The 9,186-nt window shown below is 34.5% G+C and overlaps 1 protein-coding gene across 2 annotated transcripts in view; it reads left to right on the top strand.

Annotated features, from left to right (window-relative positions):
* Positions 1-831: 831 nt before the first annotated feature.
* Positions 832-9,186, top strand: part of LOC128171382 (uncharacterized) — a 194,975-nt gene continuing 186,620 nt past the window's right edge. For both annotated transcript variants that reach the window (XM_052837173.1, XM_052837172.1), the window contains exon 1: positions 832-1,554. The gene's annotated coding sequence lies outside the window, so the exon portion shown is untranslated. The remainder of the gene's footprint in view (positions 1,555-9,186) is intronic.

The raw sequence follows: 9,186 nt of genomic DNA, 5'->3' as shown, positions 1-9,186 counted from the left end.
ATATTTGTTGGCGACATTCAAAGCTTGATCTTATATTCACGATAAGTCTGATGGTCCATTTTTCTGATTGAAAAAATCTTCGTATGGGATAATTGTTGTCATATTACATATCAGCATCAATCTATCAATGCCCCCCCCCCCCCCCCCCCCCCCCCCCCCCGTGGTACATGTATTGTTAAAATACCTTTAAATCCCATTCATCATATACTCTTTTAAAGGGATTAAATCTTATACAAAACAATAACCGGTCGCGATGAATAAAATGGCTTGCAAGATATGTATGCGGCATTTAGAAGAAAATTATGTTCTCGGCTATACTTAGTAACAACGCGTAATGTGTCATACTTTTAAGACAGCTATATATTTCAGTACTTGATATCAAGCAATGAAAATGATTTTAGGAATGCTATAAGAAAGGTAAGTCGGTACATTTTCTCATCTTAATATAAATTGGTCTATGATATTTCAGGTAGTTGTCTAAGTATTCACAGAATGTTTTGACTTTCTAAATTGTAACTGTTTACAACAGTACGTTCAGTGGTGTAGTGTTTCACTGTATGTAAAGTTGAATGACATGTTTTTCAGTCGCATTATATTATTTTAATACAACTCTTTCTTTGTATACGTGTTAATGCTCTTTGAAGATCCCTACTCAGTAGTCAGTATTATGGAGAAGAAGAAGATTACATTTAATAATTACGTTAAACTAGACAAGGAGTTTACGAACGGCTTTCCCCAAATTTATTTTAAAATTACAGATTCAAAATATTCTATACTTTGTAAAAATACAGTACTTTTTTAATTATTTTACATAAAACTGATCATGTTGATTGCTTCTAGCTATCAATATATCATTATTGCCGATCATTCCTTTAAAAGGAAAACTTGTTTTTTTAAATTCCCGATAAGTCTATGGACTCATCTCAATGCAGAACATCTGCTGATAAATAGATATGCGTGTATGTGGGGGATAATTGTTGTCATATTACAAATCCGCATCAATCTATTAATACCCATGGTACGTACATTGTTGAATTACCTTTAAATCATCATTCATTATATACTCTTTTAAAGGGTTTAAATCTTATACAAAACAATAACCGTTCGTAAACATGTCCCCTACGTTTCGGCGTTGTTTTTTGTTTGCGATATTCAACGCTTGATTTTTTTTAAATTCCCGATAAGTCTAAGGACCCATCTCAATGCAGAACATCTGCTGATAAATAGATATCTGTGTGTGGGGGTAATTGTTGTCATATTACATATCAGCATCAATCTATCAATTGCCGTGGTACGTGTATTGTTGAATTACCTTTAAATCACCAGTCATTATATACTCTTTTAGACTGTTTAAATCCCTACAGAACAATGAAGGTTCGCTCTGAATAAAACGGCTCGCAATATATGTATGAGGCATATTAAAGACAATAACATTATGTTCTTGGCTTTGTTAAGTAACAACACCTTATAAAGTCATACCTTTTAAGACAGTTATATATATTTTAGTACCTGATATCAAGCGATAGGAATTTTTTTAAGAACGTTGTTCTAAAGGTAAGACATGTACGGTTTTTCTTATTTTGTAAAAAAAAAAAAAATTTCTATAATACTACAGATAATAATCTAGGCAATCAGTGAGAGTGTATATTTCCTACTCAGTTGAAACAGTCTACAACAATTCAGGTTGTACTGTAGAGTAGTGATTCCCTATATGTAAACATGTCCCCTATGTTTACAGCAATTCAGTACGTACTGTAGAGTAGTGATTCCCTATATGTAAACATGTTCCCTATGTCTACAACAATTCAGTACGCACTGTAGAGTAGTGATTCCCTATATGTAAACATGTTCCCTATGTCTACAACAATTCAGTACGTACTGTAGAGTAGTGATTCCCTATATGTAAACATGTTCCCTATGTCAACAACACTTTAATTCGTAGTGTGGAGTAGTGATTCCCTATATGTAAACATGTTCCCTTTGTCTACAACAATTCAGTACGTACTGTAGACTAGTGATTCCCTATATGTAAACATGTCTCCTGTGTTACAACAATTCAGCACTTAATGTAGAGTAGTGTTTCCCTATCTGTAAACATGTTCCCTATGTCTACAACACTTCAGTAGGTACTGTAGAGTAGTGATTCCCTATATGTAAACATGTTCCCTGTGTCTACAACAATTCAGAACGCACTGTAGAGTAGTTTACAGCAATTCAGTACGTACTGTAGAGTAGTGATTCTCTATATGTAAACATGTTCCCTATGTCTACAACAATGCAATCCGTTCTGTAGAGCAGTGATTCCAAATATGTAAACATGTTGCCTATGTCTTCAACAGTTCAGTACTTACTGTAGAGTAGTGTTTCCCTATATGTAAACATGTCCCCTATGTTTACAGCAATTCAGTACGTACTGTAGATTAGTGATTCCCTATATGTTAACATGTTCCCTGTGTCTACAACAATTCAGTCCGTACTGTAGAGTAGTGATTCCCTGTATGTAAACATGTTCCCTATGTCTACAACAATGCAATCCGTTCTGTAGAGTAGTGATTCCAAATATGTAAACTTGTTCCCTAAGTCTACAACAACTCAGTCTGTACTGTAGAGTAGTGATTCCCTATATGTAAACATGTTCCATAAGTCTACAACAATTCAGTCTGTACTGTAGAGTAGTGATTCCCTATATGTAAACATGTTTCCTAAGTCTACAACAATTCAGTCCGTACTGTAGAGTAGTGATTCCCTATATGTAAACATGTTTCCTAAGTCTACAACAATTCAGTCCGTACTGTAGAGTAGTGATTCCCTATATGTAAACATGTTCCCTAAGTCTATAACAATTCAGTCCGTACTGTAGAGTAGTGATTCCCTATATGTAAACATGTTCCTTATGTTCCTTATGTCTTCAACAATTCAGTATGTACTGTAGAGTAGTGATTCCCTATATGTAAACATGTTCCATAACTCAGCTATGTTAAGGAAGGTCTAAGAATTCTACCACGTGTGATTTAGAAAAATGTGCATAAGCCCCGCCCCTTATTCATGAGATTTTACGAGATATGGGTATTTCGGTAATTAACAAACATCTACCAAAAAGAATATGATTAATTATTGGGTTTGAATGGTTCAAGAAAGGTGTACTGAAATAAAATCATAAACTATTCTTTATATCTCGCGAAATCATGAAATTCCTAAGTCGTCTGATGACGTGTCGAGGCTGACTACGTCACATCGGCGCTTGCAGCTGTGATCAGAACAAACATGTGGACTTCAGTGATATATCTCGGAATGTAACTCGTTTACAACCAGCGTGGACAGAAATCGGGATAGGATTCAACTGAACAAGGTAGGATTTATCTGTACTTCCTCTAGATATTGTTTTTTATTATTTAATATTGTTGGATGGAACGGAAACTAAGTGAAATTCCTCGGCTTCGATTTTGTTTACTTGTTTACATTTGTTTTTCATGTAATATTGTGTTCAAACATCAGTTTGGTGACTCAGTCAGGCAAAGTTAATGTTCTGCGTTTCGCTAGTTTTGATTATAAAGAGCACTGAGGCTCATTGTAGCTTTTTACTGGTCTCATATCGCGATAATATTAGATCGCATTTCCTCCATGTTCAAAGTAAACAATAAAAAGTCCACGGCCAAACAATGTATGTGCTAGCACTACAAAGATTACTGTGAGGATCTGGAATGATTATAGACAAAGATTGTAATGTTGTTTAAGTAAATCGAAATGTGTTATTTTATTCAGCCTTCTTTTATGAAGATCTAATTAATTTTATTTAAGACAAAATTAAAGTGTGTTAAAACTGAATTTCCACACATTTTAAAGAATAAACATTTGATTATGCCTGATGTAATATCACTGAAATTGAAACCGCCATTAATATGCCCAATAATAGAGTATTGTTTCAGTTTCATGTTATCTTTAACACAATAGCTTGCTAATTATGACGCATTATTCATTTTCAGGGTTACTTAGGCAGTAGATGGTCCACTGAAAACACTTGTTGGGATGTTGATAAAAAGTAGGTACTACATAAATATTTCTTTTACTCACTTACTTCAACTTCATGTATATTTTATTGCTTTTTTAATATCATATTGATAATGATACTTATGTAACATATTATAATAATTTGCATTGATATCTATTGAAATGAAATTTGAAATTGATATATATTCATCATTTCAGGTATTGGTTTTTTTATCAACTGGACTACCTCCTAATATAAAATAGACAGAAGAGAAGAACATGTTGTGTGCAAGAAGAATTGTCCATTTCCATAAATTCCACATTATGACTGAAAAATACTAAAAATCAGAAAACCCTAGTCTTGTTGAACAGTTTGTCACAGAAAAGCAATCTCTCAGAAAAGCAATCTCTATAGTATTTGTAAAGTTGATTATTAAAATAAATTCTTGATAATATTGATATATTGTTTCTTCTTGCTTTCTTTAATTAGTACTTAAATATCAATTATGATTACAAGTAAACCTGATTATACATTAAAAGAATTTATTCACCAGCATAGTAACATAAATTATTATGAAACATAAATGTGTAAATTACAAACTCAACACTTACACCCCCCCCCCCCCCCCAATAAAGGCAACTGATGAAATTATTTTTTCCAATTTTAACAATTTTGTAATGATGATCGGTGTGAACAGAGACAACATTTAACATTATTTTAGTGAAATTTACAGCCTTTAATTATTTTAAGGATGAAAATTATAAACATGATCTTAGTCAGTGTTGCGTTTGAATTTCACGCAAATGACGGTGAAAGTGAAATGGGTCAGATAAAATGCAGTAGTGCAAGGGCATACACTTGATCAAATATATTGAAATTTTCCATGTCTTACCATTGTATCCCCATTATATCAAAAAGTGCTGGGAGCTGTATGAAATCGCTACGCATTTTATATAAATAAGCGTTAATTGCAGGAAATCCCAGTGAATTGCTGTTCATACACTGTTTACATTGAATTTAATAATTGTTCTTACTTGAATATTTTAAGCTCCCAGCACTTTTCGAAATTTTGAAGGTTCATTTTACAAGTTAGAAACAGAAATATCTACATTTGTTTATGTTATGCCCTTGCACTTTGCATTTTTTCGTATTATTCCTGGTTCATCTATTTTTAGCAGTATCACGTGACAGGGTATTCCCAAGAGACTCAAAAATTGCTTTTGCGACAACAAATTACTTAATTTGTATAATCGATAAAATATCACTTTGTTTAACAATTTTTTAGAGTAGAATACCAAGATTGTTCAAAGGCTAACATTTTATGTGATAAATATCGCTATTGTTTTATGGACACCCTTAACATAGCTGAGAAGTCTACAACAATTCAGTCTGTACTGTAGAGTAGTGATTCCCTATATGTAAACATGTTTCCTAAGTCTACAACAATTCAGTCCGTACTGTAGAGTAGTGATTCCCTATATGTAAACATGTTTTCTAAGTCTACAACAATTCAGTCCGTACTGTAGAGTAGTGATTCCCTATATGTAAACATGTTTCCTAAGTCTATAACAATTCAGTCCGTACTGTAGAGTAGTGATTCCCTATATGTAATCATGTTTCCTAAGTCTACAACAATTCAGTCCGGACTGTAGAGCAGTGATTCCCTATATGTTAACATGTTGCCTATGGAACAATACATCTTACATCCTACATGATTAAATCAGTTAAAGTTTAAAACAAAATTACGACCGTTTCACTTGTGACAAGAATAGTTCTTTGTGTTCTTTAAGATACATTTTTACCAAAGATTTAACTGCTTTTTATTGGTTGTTTTTTTTTTAACTTCTTCTCTACATTTAAATGCACAACAAATAAAAAAGTCCCTATTAACTGGTAATGTATAGCCCCTATTGGCCGGTAATGTACAGTCTCTATTGGCCGGTAATATATAGTCTCTATTGACCGGTAATGTAAAGTCTCTATTGACTGGTAATGTATAGTCTCTATTGGCCGGTAATGTATAGTCTCTATTGGCCGGTAATGTACAGTCTCTATTGACCGGTAATGTATAGTCTCTATTGGCCGGTAATGTATAGCCCCTATTGGCCGGTAATGTACAGTCTCTATTCGCTGGTAATGTACAGTCTCTATTGACTGGTAATGTATAGTCTCTATTGGCCGGTAATGTATAGCCCCTATTGGCCGGTAATGTACAGTCTCTATTCGCTGGTAATGTACAGTCCCTATTGGCAGGTAATGTACATCATCTATTCGCCGGTAACGAGCAATCCCTTTTGACTAATAATCTACAGTCCCTCTTGAAGGTAATATACAGTCCGTATTCCCCGCTATTGATAAAAAAAATAATAAATTCACGCTGCACTCTTGTATGCAAAGAACAAATTACGATGCATTGGAGTTATAATTTTTGAATTTCAATTAATGTTATTAAACACAAATCACGTTGAATAATTTATATTGTTGCGACAACTAATACAATAAAGTCAATGAGGTCTGTTTTTGAACAGGTTTATACCTGAATTGTAATATAATCCTTAAGCCCCTTTCACAATTGGCGCACGAGCAGAAGCGACCAAATATTCGTGCGACCGAAAAAATTAGATATGAATCGTCAACTGTTGCCGAAATAATCGCATATGAAAAAAGTATTCGTACGAATTTCGCACGATCTAAGCGAGCGTTGTGCGATGTAAACGCATTGAATCTTGCGATATATCTTGCGTCTGTATGCGACTGTTGTACAGTGAAAGCAACTGTTGAAAGATAATACGATAGGAACGCGCGAGAGACTAGGTGATCGGACGATTGAACGTGCGCCAATGTGATTAGACGTGCGATTATGCATTCCATGGTACGAATGATCGTGCGAATCAGAGGGGGTATATACACCGCCCATATTCAGTGGACATAGCTGAAAGCGAGAAAAAGATGCCGCCCAAAAAGATACAGACATGCAGCAGCATTTATTATTATACCTCAATATGATTATTCTATTATATCTGATTGGTCTAGAAAGTCACGTGACACGTCACAGTAGGAATGAAAAAAACCCGATATGAGCATACGATGTAGACAGATATGATTAAATCAAAAATATTTAATCATTATGATTCTTTTTATATCTTAGAAGCAACTTTACTATCTATGATTTATGAAAAAAAGTGAGACAGTTAAATGGGAAATCAAACAATCACGACGTCAATGTTGCGACTGTTGAAAAGTCAAACATAATTAGAAATCAACGTATTTTGTGTAATCATATGTTGCTTGGTATAAGAAAACGTTTACGAGTATTGCATTAATGTTAATTTAAGAAGTATTTTATTTAAGTATATAGATACATTGAAATGGATTGAACAGCAGGCATAATGCCTATCTATGTTCTCTCCTGCATTAATGTTCAGGGAATATGAAGATTTATTCCCCAGAAAAAACAAATTTCTCTCGGGCGATGCCCTCGGAAAATATGATTTTTCTTGAGGGAATAAATCTTCCTACATGTATTTCCATCACGATCATGCAATAAATGTATATTGTAAATTTTGTTCTGAAACAGAGATACTTATACGGGGTATATATACTAGTAGCAAAGCATGGCATATTGAGGCTAATAAGTCGTGCAATGATAGTAAAACGTTGCAAGATTACATGAGACACGTTGAGCAACAGTCTCACGGTCGCAAAACAGACGCATAAACATCAGCGATTTACCTTACGATCTTTATAAATCGTGCATCACTCTTGCGAGTACACAAAACGTTGTAAAACGTTCGTACTATTGTTCGTGCGTTGCACTGCGATAATTTGGATCGCGTTCGGTCGCGTCTGAATAGTGTGCATGTCCATTATTCAGAGGAGACTTGATGCGACCAGTAAAACGTATGCAACGAATGCGAGAGCTCGTGCAACGTAAGCGAGGGCTCGTGCAACGTATGCGAGAGCTCGTGCGAAGCTCAAAAATTTCGATCGCAAAGTGTAAAGTGGTCGTGCGCAAATTGTGAAAGGGGCTTTATCTATTGATTTAAAAGCCAAGCTCTTCGTCACAAAATCGCAAAAACAGCTTGTTACAAAGACAGCTCTTGTTACTATCACACAATCGGTCGTGTCGTTCGGAGGGTGTTTAAACATCTTGTTACAAAGACATTTTTAATTTGTTACCGTCACACTATCGTCCGTGTCGGCCAGCCATTGTTAATTGTCATTGTCAGAGAGATCATAGACTTAGATTTGTTTGATTCTACTCATTACACACATTGATGTTAGTGGTCCTCTGTACTGTGACTCAATAATTAAATGTAACGGTTATAAAGTTTAAGCAACATCTCTATTTAACTGAAAACAACACTGAGAAGAAATCATTTCACGCGCAGTGACAGCATGTGGTCCTCTGTACTGTGACTCAATAATTAAATGTACAACGGTTATAAAGTTTAACCAACATTGACACGTGACGATTCTTACGATAGTATGTGTATTCTAACGAAGAACTTTGGCGGCCTGGGACTTCCGTCTTTGTTCTCTGTCTACGGTTGGTTAGATATATGTAAGGGATATCAATTACATCCCTAATAAATACATCTAATTAAAACATTGTTGCGTCGTCAGTTTTTCTACTTATTAGCCGACTACAGCCAACATACTGGACAGCTGCAGATACTTGGGATGAACACAAACTCACAGTAACACAACACAACTGGTAGTTCCTCCAACCTCACGGAAATTTACCATCTTCCACATACAAACTACACAGAGTATCCAAGACAAAATCAAAATAACCTATTGCACGAATTTTGTATAAATTTGGATGATCGGAATTTTTTTTAGATGAAAACAGACATTCATATATCCACGTATTAACAGTTTAATCCTTAACAGAATCACACGATCCTCTTCCAATGTTTGTACACACATGACCAATGGGCGGGATCGAACTATGCTTATCACTGAGCAGTAAGTAAATATTTTATCATAGTGACATGTGTATGTCATAAGTATAGTACTGTCTTTTATTAATTTTCAATCTAAAGTTGAAAATGATTACATGACAAATAATTTGTCATGTAATCATTTTCAACTTTAGATTGAAAATTAATAAAAGACAGTACCATACAATGTTATACATTATCGAATTACACCCAGCCCATTGGACCTATATGTGACTTTGAAATCTTATAATA

Source organism: Crassostrea angulata, chromosome 2, assembly GCF_025612915.1.
Source record: "Crassostrea angulata isolate pt1a10 chromosome 2, ASM2561291v2, whole genome shotgun sequence".
Taxonomy (NCBI): domain Eukaryota; kingdom Metazoa; phylum Mollusca; class Bivalvia; order Ostreida; family Ostreidae; genus Magallana; species Magallana angulata.
The sequence above is the reverse complement of the archived record's forward strand: the minus strand, read 5'-3'. Positions and strand labels throughout refer to the sequence as shown.